General features: G+C 40.3%; 1 protein-coding gene across 4 annotated transcripts in view; it reads left to right on the forward strand.

Annotated features, from left to right (window-relative positions):
* The window catches only part of LOC138038966 (N-acetyllactosaminide beta-1,6-N-acetylglucosaminyl-transferase-like), a 35,265-nt gene that overhangs the window by 2,825 nt on the left and 14,940 nt on the right, over positions 1 to 17,500 (forward strand). For 2 of the 4 annotated variants that reach the window (XM_068885083.1, XM_068885081.1), the window contains exon 2: positions 13,734 to 13,858. The gene's annotated coding sequence lies outside the window, so the exon portion shown is untranslated. Of the gene's footprint in view, positions 1 to 9,899; positions 10,206 to 13,733; positions 13,859 to 17,500 lie in introns of those variants that run through there. The other 2 variants (XM_068885082.1, XM_068885080.1) reach the window with 2 other exon arrangements.

A 17,500-nucleotide genomic window follows, 5' to 3' on the forward strand; every position in this document is an offset into this window, starting at 1 on the left:
TGAGCAGCCCTTTCACATACCTTTGACATTATAGGTAAGAGAGATATGGGGCGGGTGTTTTCGGGCTTGTCGGGATCGCCAGACTTACGGTTTGGGATGACCTCTGCTGACTTCCACGCCTGCGCAAAGCAATTTGATGCAAACGAAGTATTAATGAGATTAGTAATGACAGGCAGAGTAGCCGGTAGACTGTCCTTAAGCACTCTAGCAAATACTCTATCATGACCGTGCTCTTTTTTTTATGGTATATGCTAGACAATCTATTGAATGTCTTGTTCCGTCACAGCATGAAACTTGAATTTATTCACATTTTGGAGATCATCAGTGATTGGCTCCACTCGCTCAACTGACTCTGTCGTGAAGCCATATTGATCACAGCAGCTGCAGTCTTCCCTACAGAGACGTAAATGTCGTTAAATCTGTTCGCTTGGACCATTGGATCTTCTACAGTGGTCAGCGGCGGCTCTCTGTTAGGAAGACAATGATTTATAATTTTCCATATGGAATTTGTATTCCCATTGGACTTTAATAGTTCAGAGCGGACATATTCCTTTTCAGCGATCCTTATCTCCCGCTTTACTTCCTGTCTGAAAAATCGAAAAGCGTTCCAGTGGAGTTTGTCGTTTGTTTTACGCGCCTTTTTTTGCCAACTGTCACGGGTTTTCATCAGTTGTTTAATCTCAGGTGTGATAAACGGATTCGAACGTGACTTGATTTTTATGCGTTTAACTGGAGCGTGTTCACTCAACGTGTCAAGGAATAATTTATTGAATACATCCACTTGATCATTAAAATAGTCTAAAGTATTTGCAATGTGGAAAGGAAAATACTCCAAATCGTTCAGAAATGACTCAGGATTGTAGGTTTTCAGGGCCGTAACCAGATAAAAGTTATGACTGAGGCAATGTCGATGGTTAAATTTCCTTCGTAGGTATTTAGGTGTTTATGATGAATACATTTTGAAGGCAACACTGGAATCACGCTTTATTAAAAAAAATCACCAAAAAATGACTGAGGCACTGAAGTGCCTCGGTTTGCCTCATACTGGCTACGGCCATGGTTTTGTAGCTTCTGGTGAAAACATAAGAGGGTCGAGGCTTCGAGGCTTTTAACTTTCAACCGTGTGACCGCCACAAAACAATGATCGGCAACAGCCGAGATGTTTACATGGCAGCTGGCGATAAAACCCTCGTTTGTTGTCGAAAGCTTTGGACATGTCGAGCAGCACAACAAACGATATACCTTTTTCATCCATATTCTTGAGGAGTCGATCAGTGTAATGCACTAAGGCGGTTTCTGTGGAATGTAACTGTCTATATCTGCTCTGTAAGCCAGATATCTTGCCATTTCTTTCCAAAAATTCCATCAACTGTGAATGAGCAGCCCTTTCACATACCTTTGACATTATAGGTAAGAGAGATATGGGGCGGGTGTTTTCGGGCTTGTCGGGATCGCCAGACTTACGGTTTGGGATGACCTCTGCTGACTTCCACGCCTGCGCAAAGCAATTTGATGCAAACGAAGTATTAATGAGATTAGTAATGACAGGCAGAGTAGCCGGTAGACTGTCCTTAAGTACTCTAGCAAAGACTCTATCATGTCCGGGCGCTTTGTTTGATGGTATATGCTTGACAATCTTTTGAATGTCTTGTTCCGTCACAGCATGAAACTTGAATTTATTCACATTTTGGAGATCATCAGTGATTGGCTCCACTCGCTCAACTGACTCTGTCGTGAAGCCATATTGATCACAGCAGCTGCAGTCTTCCCTACAGAGACGTAAAAGTCGTTAAACCTGTTCGCTTGGACCATTGGATCTTCTACAGTGGTCAGCGGCGGCTCTCTGTTAGGAAGACAATGGTTTATAATTTTTCATATGGAGTTTGTATTCCCATTAGACTTCAAAAGTCAGAGCGGACATATTCCTTTTCAGCGATCCTTATCTCCCGCTTTACTTCCTGTCTGAAAAATCGAAAAGCGTTCCAGTGGAGTTTGTCGTTTGTTTTACGCGCCTTTTTTTGCCAACTGTCACGGGTTTTCATCAGTTGTTTAATCTCAGGTGTGATAAACGGATTCGAACGTGACTTGATTTTTATGCGTTTAACTGGAGCGTGTTCACTCAACGTGTCAAGGAATAATTTATTGAATACATCCACTTGATCATTAAAATAGTCTAAAGTATTTGCAATGTGAAAAGGAACATACTCCAAATCGCTCAGAAACGACTCAGGGTTGTAGGTTTTCAGGGCCCTAGCCAGATAAATGTTATGACTGAGGCAATGCCGATGGTTAAATTCCCTTCGTAGGTATTTAGGTGTTTATGATGAGTACATTTTGAAGGCAACACTGGAATCACGCTTTATTAAAAAAATCACCAAAAAATGACTGAGGCACTGAAGTGCCTCGGTTTGCCTCATACTGGCTACGGCCATGGTTTTGTAGCTTCTGGTGAAAACATAAGAGGGTCGAGGCTTCGAGGCTTTTAACTTTCAACCTTGTGACCGCCACAAAACAATGATCGGCAACAGCCGAGATGTTTACATGGCAGCTGGCGATAAAACCCTCGTTTGTTGTCGAAAGCTTTGGACATGTCGAGCAGCACAACAAACGATATACCTTTTTCATCCATATTCTTGAGGAGTCGATCAGTGTAATGCACTAAGGCGGTTTCTGTGGAATGTAACTGTCTATATCTGCTCTGTAAGCCAGATATCTTGCCATTTCTTTCCAAAAATTCCATCAACTGTGAATGAGCAGCCCTTTCACATACCTTTGACATTATAGGTAAGAGAGATATGGGGCGGGTGTTTTCGGGCTTGTCGGCATCGCCAGACTTACGGTTTGGGATGACCTCTGCTGACTTCCACGCCTGCGCAAAGCAATTTGATGCAAACGAAGTATTAATGAGATTAGTAATGACAGGCAGAGTAGCCGGTAGACTGTCCTTAAGCACTCTAGCAAATACTCTATCATGTCCGGGCGCTTTGTTTGATGGTATATGCTTGACAATCTTTTGAATGTCTTGTTCCGTCACAGCATGAAACTTGAATTTATTCACATTTTGGAGATCATCAGTGATTGGCTCCACTCGCTCAACTGACTCTGTCGTGAAGCCATATTGATCACATAAGGCCTTGGCTTTAGCAGGTGCAGTCTCCCCTACAAAGACTTAAAAGTCGTTAAACCTGTTCGCTTGGACCATTGGATCTTCTACAGTGGTCAGCGGCGGCTCTCTGTTAGGAAGACAATGATTTATAATTTTCCATATGGAATTTGTATTCCCATTGGACTTTAATAGTTCAGAGCGGACATATTCCTTTTTAGCGATCCTTATCTCCCGCTTTACTTCCTGTCTAAAGAATCAAAAAGCGTTCCAGTGGAGTTTGTCGTTTGTTTTACGCGCCTTTTTATGCTAGTTGTCACGAGTTTTCATCAATTGTTTGATCTCAGGTGTGATAAACGGATTTGGACGTGACTTGATTTTTATGCGCTTAAGTGGAGCGTGTTCACTCAACGTGCCAATGAATAACTTATTAAATACATGAACTTGATCATTAAAATCGTTGAAAATATTTGCGATGTGGAAAGAAAAATACTCCAAATCGTTCAGAAATGACTCAGGATTGTAGGTTTTGTAACTTCTGGTGAAAACATAAGAGGGCCGAGGCTTCGAGGCTTTTAACTTTCAAACGTGTGACCGCCACAAAACAATGATCGGCAACAGCCGAGATATTTACATGGCAGCTGGCGATAAAACTCTCGTTTGTTGTAAGCGCTACATCGATTAGGGTCTTAGATGTATCGGTGGTCCTTGTAGGTTTAGTAACAAGATGCGAGAGATTAAATGAATTACATAGATCCATCAGTGCTCGGCCTTCAGGACAGGAAGAGCCCGGCAAAACGTCAGCATTTAGGTCGCCAGCTATTAAAACTTCCATTCCTAGAAGAAGCGAATCCATAAAAGGGCGGAGAAATCGTCCAGGAATCTAGACATAGACACAGAGTCTGGTCTGTAAGCAGCGCACAGTACAAAAGATTTCATTTTTCTGTGCTGGACTTTGAGCCAGAGTTGTTGTGAGTTAGTGTCCGTAGTTGTAGACAAATTATCAATGATCGATGCTTTAAGACAATTTTTAATGTACACAACAATCCTGCCTCAAGATATATGCGGGCCTCTATCCTGCCTGAAAATAACATAGCCTGGTATGTGAATATCGTTATTAGTCGTAGAAGGGTCGCGCCAGGATCCAAAGATGACGAATATATTGTACTTATCGTAAATAATTGTTTGCTTGACCAGGTAGAACTTTTCACGGGAAGCCATGGAGCGGACATTTAGATGAGCGATAGTAATGTTGACCTTTCTGTTCTTTGGTTTATTCCGTAAAGAACTGCATGGGAGGCCCAGGGTTCAACTCTACATCGTGGATTAGCAGAAGAACAGGATAAAATGTGCACGTCGAATTACAATACCGAAGTATCGAGGCACTAGCTCTTTTTACCCTGACCTCGAGTCGGAGCAAAGTACGCCGCCATGTTGAAGCGAGAACGATCGGTTGAAGAGCAGTGTTTCTGGCCGCAAATCTATCCAGAGCATCACGTATTTCAGCAAAAGTCGATGTTTTTGCATTGTTATATCGATATCTTGTTCCATAGCCACTTCCAGTATAAATAGAGAGCAGAACAAGGCAAGGAAAGGCTAAAATTATAGGAGCATGAGAAAACATGACCGCTGAAGTGATAGATAACCAACGAAGCGCGTAGCACCGAGCTGGTTGTAATCATCTTATATCCAGCAAGTCCGAGTAGAATAATTGTTTTATTAGAAACTCCAGGATCCAGGACCCTTCTTTGGTGTTCCGGAGGTAGTATTGTGGACTAAAGCATCGATTTCTCCCTGGGAGCTGCAAAAATGTTTTCAGCTCGCTTTATTGCTGACACGTTCCTTGACCATATTAGGTACAGCAGATATATGAACTGATAGCCTGTGTCCGGCGAGCCAACGAAAATGTTGGAAATCTCATATCCATAGTTCAGTTTTTAATAAATCGATTTAGCCAAGCCTAAAAGCGAAGCTCCCAGTTATACAAACCCTCGACTGCGTCTCGGGTTTGCGTACCTGTCTCGAATTCTCATAAGTCCCCCTAGTGTTCAGATGAGGCTATGTACACACCAAAAAAGTCCTCTATTGCTTAAATACATTTATACGGCGTTGAGAGTCTGGTTATACTATGTCTGGCGAAATAGACGGTGATGAGAAGAAAACTTGCTCACTGTAAGCTTGAATGGCAACGTTGGTGTGTGATTGTTGAAATATACCATAATCTCTGTCAACACGGCATAGCGCACGTTTTTAGGCCTTCTTCGTTTTTTTGCGAGTTTTAAAAAATATGTAAGGCAGCGAGGCACGCATTGAAGAAGGAAAACGTTACCTGAAAGCTAACCGTTGTAAATAATTGTTTTGTCTTTAGCTCTATTTCTCTCAGCTCTACGGTGTCCTCCATAGAAAATTTCTCTTCTTCTCCTTCCTAGGCTTCTCTCGAGGCGAGTTACTGAGAGGGGGCATCTCTAAAAGGGGGGATTTACTTAAATAGGGAATCTCTAAAAGGGGTAATTACTAAAAGGGGGAATCTCTAAAAGGGCGAATTACTGGAAGGGGGAATCTCTAAAACGGGGAATTATTAAAAGGAGGAATATCTAAAAAGGGGAATTACTAAAATGGGGAATCTCTAACATCTTTTCAACTCCGAAGAAAGTGTGACAGTCATCAATTACCGGGCATGAAATTAATGGCTTTCGGGTAGCACTACGTCAAAAAATTAGGAAATATTTCAACAGTTGGCATCACACGGTCTTAACATAAAAACCGCCTACTCCGAAATCATCAGAACAGACAGACAGAAATCAAATACAGGAACAGCATTTGGGGGATTAGCCCAGCACACTGATTGCACCGTATTTCCGGCTGTGGTTGAGAACGCACCACCAGTTTATTCCACGGCGTCACCAGTCTATTACACAGTGATTACAAGGCGTCACCAGTCTATTCCAGGGTGTCACCACTCTATTCCAGGTCTATTCTATTCTTGGTTTTCAATCACTCAAGTGTCACGCAAAGAAAAATTTATAGCGGAGCTCAGGCGCGCGGAGCACCATGGGTACGATTTTTTTAGGAAATCTACCCATGCGAGAAATCTTGGTTATGACGTCACGTACGTTCGTCCGCCGTCCGCCAGTACAGACTGTCGGGGTGGGGGTGGGGAGGCAGGAGAGCCTCTGGGGACCGAAGTGTTCGGGCAATTTTCCTTAGAGGGAAATCGCGTGGCAGCGTTGCATTTGGCAACCCGCTTTTCTCTGGCGGGAAATCACACTGGCGACGAGCAACGGGATAAAGAGTAGGAAAGTGGAAGAAAATAAAGCAAAAGAGCATGAGACAAGAGGCGACAAAATTTGAGACATTTAAGTGAAGAAAACCTCGAGAGAAGCCGAGGAGGGAGAAGAAGAGAAAATTTCAAAGAAATAGAGCGAGAGACAACACTTACAACGGCTAGCTTTCAGGTAATGGGATGTTGGTTGCTGCCTCACATATTTATGAAAACTCACTAAAAAACGAAAAAGGCCTAAAAACGTTTGCAATTCCGTATTGACAGAAATTCTGACATATTTCAACCACCACATTTATAGGCTTTTTGTGTCAAATGGATGTCCAGTCGTGAGCTGCTTTGTTTGACTGTGAAATTGCCGTCGAGTAAGCGAATTTTCTACGCCTTAGGTTGACTTTTGAATCATTGAGATTTTGCTGTTGTTCTAAACTGAAGAGAGAGGGAGTAAAGATTGACATTGAAACTGAAAGTGTTTTGAAAGAGATTACTGTGCATGTAATTTCAGTTTTAGTTGTTGATTAAAATTGTTGGTTATTGTTTGCAAGGCTTGTTTGTTTACTGCTGTCGGCTCAGAGGTATTTGATCTGTTTGATCACTGTAAACTGTATGCAGTAATAATGAGGATTAATTTTGTACTTTGTGTTTTCTTTCAAACATAATACCAGTTCCCCCCGAAACCCACCATGGGTATTCTCTTCGCTCTGGCTCTGATGTTAATAGTGGTGTTAAAGTAGTTGCCAAGACTGAACGAATGAACAATTTTTGTACTTGTAAATATCAATAATATAGTTGCTGGTACCCTTGTAATTCAGTTGTAGCTACAAGAGGGGTCACAGGTTTTCTCTGTCCTTGTGTGGGCCCATTTATATCAGTAGGGCTAACGCTCATATGGTTCATATGGGGTAGAAACTTAGCACTTCACATTACACTCTAATCAGTTAAGTCTGTTCAAATATAAGTGCTACACGGCCAACGTTTGCAAAAAAACTTAAATCCTTCCTTGTCATCAGTAGATGAGGTGTTCAATGAACAAGTACCCTCAGAGCTTGCTACAAATCCCCAAACTACTGAAAATCACAGTCGATCAGCAATAACAATGTATAATCAGCCAACAGAAATTATATCTGATGATCAATTACGTCAATCAGTTAGATCATTAAATAAAATGCAACGCAAAGCTTTCAACAGGGTACTTTCATGGGTTAGAAATAAAATGAAAAACCTCAACAGTCTGAAGTCACAAAATGTTGAACCAGTTTCTTTGTTTATAACTGGAGGTGGTGGTGCTGGAAAAAGTCATTTGATTGAAACAATCTACCACACTTAAAAAACCTATAGACATGCTCTAATGAATCCTGAGAAACCAACAGTCTTACTAGAAGCATCTACTGGAGTAGCAGCAATAACCTCTGATAGTACAACCATTAACACAGCATTAGCAATACCTAAAAATACATGTGATTTCCTACCTGCAATATCTGACCAGAAAAGAACACAGATGAGATTATCACTGTGTGAGCTGAACGTGTTATTCGCCCGGGTTGAATTCAAACTCGCATTGATCATTCTCAAGCTCGCATCATCTGGACACTTGACACAGACGTTTAAGCACTGTTATGGAATTACTGTTTTGTTAAAATTGTCTGATGCCGTTTGCCCTCAACTATTAACTTCGCATAAATTATAGCGGAGCTCCGCGCGCACCGAAGGCGCGCGCGCGCGGAGCACCATTGTTAAGAAAATATGGTAACCCATCCATGCGAGAAATCTTGGTCGTAATCAACCGTCCGTCCGTATGTCCACCACTCCATGTATGCCAATGTGACCAGTATCATGCTAGTTTACAGCTTTTGATCAATTGACACCTGTCAAAACAAGGTATCCGCTGACTAGTATCACGAGACCATATCGCGGGCTCAAGCTTCGAGCTCACTGAGGTCAGCTGTTTTCTTGAAGTTGACCGCTGACCAGGTACTGGTTTTCGATTGGATTGTAGGCTCAACCCAGGTTAACTCACCTGAACATAAGCGAGGCTTCATTTTTCGCGCGCTTTCTGTGGCTCGACGCGGCTACACGGCGATCCTACATCAACGAAAGTTCTTACACAGTCAACGCTTTTCGTGTTCAGGTGGAAAACGGTTTGGAAGATGTTTTCTTTCTACGTTTTTCGCTGGTTTCAATCCAGTTTGACATATCATGGTATCTGTGGTCCACAATGGTGGCTACGTAGTTATTCAAGTCAAGCATCGGCGGGATGTAAACTTAAAGCTGAGTGTTTTTAATTTGCTTAGAGCTGCTTTTTTCTCTGTATTGCAATTTTTGGCACATCTTTAGAAGCTCTGATAAGGTTGCATGATGCCTGGAGGACCTATGTCTAGAACAGAAACGAAAGGAGAGCGAAAGAGAACGACAACGGCAAAACAGAATACCAGTAATTCTTTCCTTGGGCACTAAACCGTTTGTTATTATTACGGATGCGTTATGGAAAGTAGATGCGTATTTTTAGAAGGTGGTTTAATCGGTTCTTCCTTTGTTCAGGAATGAAAATCGAATTTTTTATTGTCAACTGGAATTAAATAACAATTATCTGTACTCTTTTGGACATAAACAAAAAGTCGATTCGTTTGTTTTGCTCTAAAATGCGAGCGAGCAAGTGCTTTTTTAATCCGTTTGCCCAACTGGTTTTCGTTGTGCCTCGTCAATGACAAGAAAATTTTGCCCTTTTGTTATAAACACGTATTCGCAATGAGTTGTCGTAAAGTTAGAGGGAAATCTCACTAGCTTGTGTTTGTTTAAAGCACCCAAAGGTTATTAAGCATTGGAGGAGATCGTGTTTGAAGTTCGTCCTTTCTTGGTTGCATTGCCGTATTTTGCCGATTCTTCAGCTAATTCTTGTAACAAGCCAACCTGGCGTGTTTCAACGAGATACATCAAAATGTGAATGATCTTGTTTTCAGAGATAAAGTGGAATAAAGTACATCAGTACAACTCTTCTTTGACATTTGTTTTTATGGCTTCTAATTTTAGCGTGATTCCTATTCCTATGGCTTTTCTTTTCCTTTTCCAATCGCTCGCTGAGGGTGTGGTTGTTTTCTTTAAAACTCATGCGGTTCAAGGAAAAAATATTGCCAAACTGGTGAAATGCAAAGTAAATTTCACTGGAGAAACCGATGTCTCACTCATCGCTTCGTGATTCATGCGATATCAGTTTTTAGTGTAAAATTTACCGTGGAATTTACTACTTTATTGCCTAATAGGCAATGAATTATTCTACAGAAGAAAGCAAAGAAAATGATTTAATTATTAAAGCCGCAACCGGAAACATCAAAACGCGGACAATTCGAAACCTTTTATTTTCACAAACCCTACAGGCAGTAAGAATAAATAACCAGGAAGCTCCGCCTTTTAAGGCTTGGCTAAATTTATATATTTTGAATTACGTCATAGACACAATCTATCGCTCAATCGCTCACGTGTCCAGCCGTCTCTTCTCGGGGTGGGTGAGCGGCGGAAATCGAGCCTAATCGTGACATGTCCATGTCACGCATCGTAAAAAAATTGAAATTCAAAGTGCTCTATTTTCAAAACAAAACATATGCTACCCAGCGGAAAACAGGCCAGCAGATAAAGCAGCAGGTAAAAAAAAAAAACTCAGAATGTTAATTTAGTTCTTTCTGACATCACTTGAAAACCAAGAAGGGACATATGTTGGACAGCCTCCTTAATTGAGTGATTTCTGAATTCAAACTGTCGGACTGGCGAATCTGTCGAGAGATCCTCTGAATAATCCAAGACAAGCACTCAGTATACCAAATACAAAAGGTAGGGATATTTCATAATGATTCAGTGTCGATTTTCTAAGCCTCTCATAAGCAGAATCGAAATGTAGAAATTTTCCATAAGTGAAAATCGACAAAAGCACTCAGACACAATTAATTACGAGAACTAACACCTCTCTCTGCATGTTATCGGTTTATTTAACATAGAAAATTTCCTTTTTAGTTCATCTTGACTGTACTTCGCAGAAATGAAACACGCGTGTATAAATTGCTTAGGCTTTGTAAACACACCCTTTTGTTCGATACGTTAATTATCCATGCCAAAAGCTGGCGCTTTCAACGACAGAACGTGGAAATATTAAACGTCTGAAGGATCATTTCGATCGTTTTTCGCGAAATAAACATGACAAAGTGGCTTTAGCGACCTTTATTGTCTAACCCTAACTCGAATTTTATTTGTACTTCAACGTTCCACGCGAGGTAATAAAACATGTTTTTGAACTAGGCTGAATTTGAATAAATATAATTTCGGTCACGCTCGCGCTCACATTACATAGCGCTGAAACTGTTTTGGTTCTTCAGTTTCCTCTACGGTTGATTTTCTCCTGTCATTTTCGGTTTTATCGTTTATGATCGTGAAAGCGTCGTCATAGCCCTTATAATGTTTCGCCAAAGTGCGTTGTATATATCATAGCATAAAATGCAAAAAACCGTGGAGGCTTTAGACGGCGGACTTGGACTGCTTTGTAGGATATAGGTAGAATGTGGAATGAGTAAATAATCACCCAAACTGGGGATATTATCATACTTCGAGCAGTCTGTCTTGTGCTCTAAATCGTTGAAACAAAGGCGAAAGTAACGTATGGTGAGATTCTGAAATGGGCAACAGTGGTCAACAGCGAGTGGTTGAGTGTCCCAGTTACCTGAAGAAAGTGATAGGTCAACATTAGGACCTCCTCAGACGAGGAAGTTCATATTATCGACGGCTGTTTACAGTCGACAGCTTTAATGAAACTGTCAATCAGGGATATTGCCACAGGCAGACGACCCTCGGTGTCTGACATTTGCAGACTGCACTGCAGACTGCCTACAAATAGCACTGATAACCAGTATTTCATTTCAAATAGCGCTGATAAACAATATTTAAGTCTAAGAACCCGTTTTAAAATAGTCAACTTTCAATAATTGTGATTTAGGGTTAGTCTGCAGTCTGCAAATGTCAGACAACGGACAACAACCCGAAGGATGCGAGAGCGCGTGACGTCACGTTATTTTGAGACAGTTGTAACGGCCGATTCAACTGATCGAGGAAAATGTTCCATAAAAACTTCAAGTCGAGATCTTTCTTTTCGAAAATTCATTTTATGGACAGCCAGATTAATAAAGTTCACCCACCTACTATTTTCTGCATTGTCCTGCGTGATTTGATGGATTTTTGGGACGCTTCGATTTCCTCTTGATATCTCACTCGTCGCCACATAATATAAAGAGACAAGGCGTGCAACTTCCAACACAGCTCACGGCCGAGTGCCTGCAGAATTTAGCCGAATTTCTCCCACCTCTAAAGGTCGATCGCCTCCCAGCCTTGGGCACGTAGAAAGTCGATAACTTTGCTAGCATCCTGCCAAAAATAATCGCATTTACACGGCTCTGCAACCTCAAAATCCTGCTCGATTTTCAAGCTTCGCTCAGGTTTTTGTTATTGCCATTGCCAGATGGTGCGGACACCGCTCATGCATCATTGGAATTTGATAACCGTCATCAAAATCAAATTAACCAGTCAAAAAGCACAGATTTCTCCCAAGAGAGACAAAATTTTTAATCAGAGGGAGCCCGGGAAAACAGCGACAAGAAGAACCACTGACTTTAAAAAAAAACGTTTGCGTCGCTGCGAAATAGAAGTTTTCTCACAGTCTCTTGATTTTTCGAGATAACTTCATTCACCCACGCAATGTTTTGTCATCGATATTTTTCGAAGAACAAAGTATATTTTTCGGCTACGTTTTTGGACCTTGGATTTTTATTTATTTATTTATTTATTTATTTATTTATTTATTCGGGTCGCGCTCTGGATGCGCATGCGTCAGATTTCTCTCTCTCGTCGAAAGCAGTTCTAGTGGGATTCGATCTTGGTATATCTTCCTTCAGGCGCAATCGCGGTGATCACTGAACCACGGAAGACTACTTGACAGATTGACGTCGAAATATGTATTAAGAAATTGTGTGTGTAACCGGAAACGAGTTTTTGTGTTTTCGTTGCCCACAATGCAATATCCAGTTATCGTATGCCTCTGTAAGAGATATTGTAATTTAATAATTCTCCCAGTATTTTAAAGAAAAATTATTTAATATTTTTAAATATCATCGTAGAGACTAACAAAGCGTCTGTTTTCTGGTTTTGATTGGAATCAATGGCGTTAACAACAGTTTTAAATGTAAACAAATATCCACGATCGCACTTAACCCCACCATTGGGTCACAGAATATGGACTGTGGACTTCGCACTACGGAATAGACCATATTCGTATTCTCAGTATTGGACTGGAACTAGCTTGCAATGGAGGCTAATGCGGGGGAATATATTAAAAAGTGTTTGCATTTGAAAAGATTCCCCCGCATTAGCCTCCATTGCTAGCTAGCTCCAGTCCAATACCGAAAAATACGAATATGGTCTATTGAAACTGGATATTTACCAAGATATTTTAACATAAAAATAACCCACTAAAATACTGTGAAATTAAAGGACGTCGGCCAAGAATCCTTCAAACAAAGTGTAGTCTACCTGTAGCCTCTCGTTTGTTATCGACAACAAAATAGTTATCTATAACAACTCAACTAATTAAACATTTTTATATTGCAAAAAAAAAAACTGCATTTTGCACCCCAGCGGAAACAAAATACACTTTAGAGAATGATATTTGGCAGAAGAGAGACTCATCTTCGCGCTTTTACGTGAAATGGAAGACGTCGGACTGAAATTTGCGTTTTGCCAACAGTGGATGAAAGTTATTTAACAATTATTCCATAAGCGCGCGTTGGATATGAGATGGTAAATAGCCAACGAGGCGCCTAGCGCCGAGTTGGCTATAACCAGTCTCATATCCAACAAGCGCGAATGGAATAATTGTTTTATTAAATTCCTTCAACTCCAAAAATTTGGAAGTACGAAATACGAGCGGAAAAAGCGAGCAAATCCGAGCGAAATCGAAAAAAACTTGATGAGAACTGATGCGATGTTGTGCAATACCTTGTTGTCAGACAGACGCAGGCTCATCACAAAAACATTTCTTGCCTTTTCGCGTACTTCTAAACGTCGGAATTGATCCAAACGTTCCACAAAAAAAGTTTTTTTTCTCCTTTTTGGCTTTATTCAAAGAGAAATTTGGCATTCGGACGAAAACATTTTTAGTTTAGCAACGCTTAACGCAATCATTTACCATATAAGGTCAAACCAAGGTATATGAGCTGATAACCGAGATTGAGTGAACCAATTAGAGCACGCGAAATGCATTATCCGAGGTTGAGAATTTAATAATTGATGTTGTTTCATTTCTTATTTCTTGCATGGAAGCTCCAGCCATCGATCCACTTCCTAAAGAAACGAGACAAGTTGGAAAAAGGAAACTCTCATGGTTTTATGAGGAAAAGCATATTTAGGTGTTGGAATTCAACTTAAGAGTTCGTTGTAACCTTCTGGTAGGTAGTGAGAATGTTTCTAGTATCATTATTAATGCCGGGAATAATCGAGCTTGTTAAAGTGCCCCTGTGACCAAAAAATCAATTCATATTTTTCTTTGGATTTCAAAACTATGTTAACAAAACACTAAGTGACCCACGTTTTAAGCCTTGATTTCAAAAAGACACCTCTTTATTTTAACTGTAATTTTCCTATTTAATGGTCCGCCATTACTAACATTATTTTCTTGAGAGAGCTGGATCGAGGAGAAAATGACGTCAAAAGCTCACTAGTTTAAGAATGCAATACGTGTGTACGCCGCAGAATTCATATGCAGCACGGGGGTTTTGGGCTTTCAGACTTTTAAACTCACGCTTTGCATATATAACAGGCTGCGTTCACACGCTAAAATTTTAAGCTAGTGAGCCTCTGACGTCACTTTTCCCTGGATCCAACCGTCTGAGGTCCAATCGGTCAGTTTTGAACGTGAGTAATGGCGGACCGTGAAATCCAAAACTTACACTCCAAGTAAACGGCCTTTGGATAAAAATCAAAGCTCAAAATTTTGCCAGTCATGTGTTAAGCAAACACACTTTCAAAATCTGAAGGAAAAAAGGAAGTGTTTTTTTTTTTTTTTATCACAGGGGCACTTTAACGGCAGGGGGTATCAGGCATGTCCGTGATTCGAAAGTGCAGCAAAAATCAAGAGGCTTAAGTCTTACCCTTTTCTCGTGCTCTCCAAACTTCCCCCGTGCATCCATCTAACAATTATTTCACGAGTGGAGATATGAGGTGATAGACTTAGGCATAACCAAGGAGGCGCGCATCGCCGTGTTGGCTATAATCATGTCATATGCAAGTACGAGTGGAATAATTGTTTTGTTAAAAACACCCACAAATTAAACAACAAACCAGCCGATGGACGCTGCTTGGCATGACCCAATAATAGACGACTTTAAATCTACATTGCGCAGCGTAGCTAGACTAAAGTGTTTCAAAATTGCCAACGTGAATTTTAATAGTTTACTTAAACGCATTGATGAAATTAGGTGTTTTAATTCATACGCCCTTTGATATTTTTTGTTGTAAATGAGTCAAAAACTGATGAATCCATAACTGCTCTCTTACAACGTCTCTCTTACAAACGTCTCCTATCCATGAAACGCCCCTGGTGTGGTGTGAAGTTTGAAATAGACGCCCCACTCTAATCACGAGTCACTAGTCACCAATCTTCAGTTACGCGGTTAACTTGATTGGGCGTGGCCAAACCGCGAACTTTGAAGCTTGATTTCGAGGTCAAAAAGTGGCGGAATCGAAAAATTATGTTTGGGACATTTATCTACGCTTTATAGAGATGCCAAAACCATGAAAACCCTGGAGGCCGGATAGACACTTTAATGACTGTGAGATATTTATTCAAGGAACTGATGATACTTGATGCACTTACATTGTAATTGTGATGTGAGAAAAAATTCGCCTGGTGTTCAAACAAAACAAATGATCTTTCTTTGCTCACTCTACGAAATTGACCAAATACCCCTAAATCCTCTATTCTCGCGAACTGATGGGCAAACTATTCCATAACTTGCCATAATTTATGCGCTACAGATGCAACTCAAGGTTAGCCTCTAAGTTTCTTAAGTTATCTACATCTACATTTAGGTATGTCGGTAAAAGTCGTTATACATCACACCAACGTTTAAGAGTGTAACAAAAATTAAAATAATACCAATGAAAATTATATCTACTAAAACGTGAAGTGAAAAAATAAATAAATAAGTAAGGGAATAAATAAATGTAAAAATAACTAAAAGCATTCAGTAAAGTACTTAGAAATGTTACTCTTAAATGTCTTTAGAGAATTACTTTCAACAATGGCTTTCGGTAGAATTAACTGACGAGAGTGTAGTGTAACGTGAAGTGCTAGATTTCTATCCCATATGAACCATATGAAACTCTGACCAGGGTTGGAATTGAACCCATAATTGAACACGAAGGTTGTGGGTTCAATTCCCACCCTGGTCAGTTTTCCTCTGTCCTTGTGTGGGCCCAGTTCCATCAGTAGCGCTAACGCTCACATGGTTCATATGGGATAGAAATCTAGCACTTCACGTTACACTACACTCTCGTCAGTTAATTCTGTTTAAAATATAAGTGCTTCACGGCCAACGTTTGTATAAACGTAACCTTTCCTTGTACTTGTACATTTTCATTGCCGTGACTTTAACATTTTCAGTTCCCACGGCCTGCTCCCGTCTGACCTTGTAGCTCAGTCGGTAGAGCGGCGGAGATCCAACCCGAAGGTCTTGGGTTCAATTCCCACCCAGGTCAGAGTTTTTCTCTGTCCTTGTGTGGGCCCAGTTCCATCAGTAGGGCTAACGCTCACATGGTTCATATGGGATAGAAATCTAGCACTTCACGTTACACTACACTCTCGTCAGTTAATTCTGTTTAAAATATAAGTGCTTCACGGCCAACGTTTGTATAAACGTAACCTTTCAATGCTTTTCGGTAGTTTGTTCTACATGCTTAGGGTACGTGGAAAAAAGGAATAAAAACATACATCCTTTGTGGCATTAATGTTTAAAAATTTACGCTCGGGTGAGTCCATTAATTGTTTTAAACATTAATATGGCTTTAAGTTTTTGTCGATGATTAGTAGCGCGCTCGTGTTACATCAATTTGACAATGACAACATTTAACAATGTGAGAACTACATGTACCGTCCAATTTTAGGTTTGCCGTCAGGTATATAGTTACCTGACAAGTGAAAATTCCATACTATTAAAATTTCAATCAGGATTTCTTCCAAAGCACTCCACAGTTATAGCTCAAATTCAAGCTTGTGATAAATGGCTTGAAAATATGGACAGTGGGAAATTGAACGGTGTTATATATACATCTTCTTATTTTTCCGAGCCCCGCTGGGGCGAGGAAAATACAAGCAATGAGCAAAATATCCGCGAGTATTATATGTTAAACCATCGAATCAGAGATTTATTATTCCACTACAAAAATTATTTTGCTTCAATTTTATTTGGTAAGAGTGTTTCTAAAAACGAACGAACGATGTAAACAGCACAGAAAGCCAGCCAAATGTCCTTTGTTTAATTGTATAAACGAAATGACGAAGGACAAGCGATGAAAAGCTAAACTCTCAGGCTTTGTATGCTGTTGAAAACAATTTCTTTCATTGAAAAAGTCCCGTGCCGTCCGTATTTGCTCTGTTCTAAACCGGTAAAACCGGGACACTACAGTGTATTACCGTCTCATATGTTGCGCGTTCTCTTGACCAAATATGGTAAAATGGCGTATTAGTGGAATAATTACTCATATGGCTAGCACAAGCCAACAAAATATTGAGGATACTGGCATAAATCATTGGAAAGTTATAGCGGTCGGGCCCTTTTTTTTTACAAAACTGAATTGTAAATTTCCTGCACCTTTACAAGACGTGACATGTAAGGAAACTGTTTTTCGAATCATGCGGCACTTATGAAACGCTTCGGAAAGTGATTTTTATTAATAAATTATACTTATGTGGCTAGCACAAGACAAAAAAATATTCAGGACACTGGCATAAATCGTTGGAAAGTTATGGTGATCGGACCGTGTTTTTACAAATATATAATTGTAAAAAAGCTGCGTTTTTACCGACAAAA

The sequence above is a fragment of the Montipora capricornis genome, chromosome 2 (genome assembly GCF_036669925.1).
Source record: "Montipora capricornis isolate CH-2021 chromosome 2, ASM3666992v2, whole genome shotgun sequence".
Classification (NCBI taxonomy): domain Eukaryota; kingdom Metazoa; phylum Cnidaria; class Anthozoa; order Scleractinia; family Acroporidae; genus Montipora; species Montipora capricornis.